Below are 1,685 nucleotides of genomic sequence, written 5' to 3' on the forward strand. Positions count from 1 at the left end.
CGCTGGAGGGGAGACAGGGGCTGCTGCCATGGCTCATGCCAAGCCCAGGCACGACAGCACCTCTCCTGCCCTGCTCAGGGCTGCTCCCAAACCCTCTCTTCTCCTGCAGCCATCAGAGGCTGCCCTGCATTGCCTGGCTGCTCAGCTTGCCTCATCAGCAACTGCTAATCGCGGAGCTGACCCTGGAGGGACGGTGGAGCTGGTGCTGGGAGGGAAGGAGTGTCAGTAAAATAAGGGGAATCTGCACCAGCTGTTAATGATTAACAGGAGCGGGCGCCTATCGCTGCCCTCATCTCGTGGCTGGGCTGAGGCCCGCCCTTCCCCGCCCCCTGGGAGACAGGGCTGGTGCAGTTTGGGCTCCTGCTGCAGCTCAGGAGGGTGGTGAGGGGCTGGCTGGGAAAACGGGACTGATGCTGTAGAGCAGGAAGGCAGGAGGAGGGCGCAGGCAGAGCTCAAGGGGTTGGCTGGGTTAGGAGCAAGTGAACAGAGCCCGCACCGGTCTTTGGCCAGTCTTTGGGCCATCTCCGGGCTGCCTTTGCTTGCCCTGGTGCACACTGTGCTCCTGCCCTGCCCCTGCCCACCCCAACAGGAGGGAGGATTTGGAAGGATGTGATTTCCGGAGCCCTGAGAGATGCCTGTCTGGGATTAACTCTTATCATCCCTTCCTAATGCTTCTTAACCCTGAATAAAGAGCCCGCCCCGGCCTCCAGATGCTGAGACCTAATCCTTGGAGCCGTGGCAATGGGTTCTGCCCAGGGCAGAACCAGCCCCATGCCCTGTGAGACACCGAGCACCCCAGAGCAGCCCCAGGGAGCAGCCAGGCCCTGGTCAGCACAGCAGCACGTGGCTTCTTTCTAATGCATTTTTGAACCTCTGCTTCACAACTGTTACTTCCCCCTTGCCCAAGCCTCTGCCCAGCCCTCCAGAGGGAAGAAGTGTGCTGCCATAGCAGGGAGCACCGCAAGGAGCTGCTGCCCTTCTCTCTGTGAGCAGGAAGCCTGCAGGAAGCCCAGAAGTGTCTTCTCCCTCCATCCCCCACCTAAGGCAATTCTTGCTCAAACCACGTCCCCACTAGAGCTCCTTCCCCCTCGGTGAGCTGGGAAATGGCTCCGTTTACTGCTGCCTTTTCTGTCCAGTGAAATTGCTTTCACTTGAGAGCCTCCTCCTCCTCCTCCTCCCTTGGCAGGCTGATTACCCTGGTGTGGAAGTCCTTTGCTGGTGCTGTGCCTCCCACAGCATTTCTGCTCCAGCATAGTGTTCCTTGGATGCTTTCCCTCCCGCCCGAGGCGATGGGCTCCCCTCCCTGCCACCGTGACCAGCGGGACCCCCCAGTCCCGGGGGGCTGCTGAACTCTCCTGTGCTGGTGGTTTGCAAACAGCTGCGGCCTGGTCCCTGCTCGGTGACCCTGGTGTCCCCCGGCTGTGTCGGGCCACCCAGCAGGAGCTCAGCCCTGGAGCCTTTCTCCAGCATCGCCGTCAGCCCGCAGCACCCCAGCTCACACAGGGATTGGTGCAGTGTCTTCTCTTTCTTCTTACCCCCGGGCTGCAGCCTCGCCTGTCTCCTCTCCCCAGCTAGTATCACATCTCCAGTGCACATCTTTCCTCTCTTCATTTCTAGTTGCTTTCTTCCCTGTGAGGGTGCTGAGGCGCTGGCACAGGGTGCCCAGAGGAGCTGTGGCTGCCCCA

The 1,685-nt window shown here is 60.9% G+C and overlaps 1 protein-coding gene across 1 annotated transcript in view; it reads left to right on the forward strand.

Moving 5' to 3' along the window:
* The window catches only part of LOC104410187 (nucleolar protein 4-like), a gene marked incomplete at both ends in the record, with an annotated part of 3,082 nt that overhangs the window by 974 nt on the left and 423 nt on the right, over nucleotides 1-1,685 (forward strand). The gene's annotated exons all lie outside the window — the stretch shown is intronic.

This window comes from Nestor notabilis, unplaced genomic scaffold (genome assembly GCF_000696875.1).
Source record: "Nestor notabilis isolate BGI_N333 unplaced genomic scaffold, ASM69687v1 scaffold16680, whole genome shotgun sequence".
Lineage (NCBI taxonomy): Eukaryota > Metazoa > Chordata > Aves > Psittaciformes > Psittacidae > Nestor > Nestor notabilis.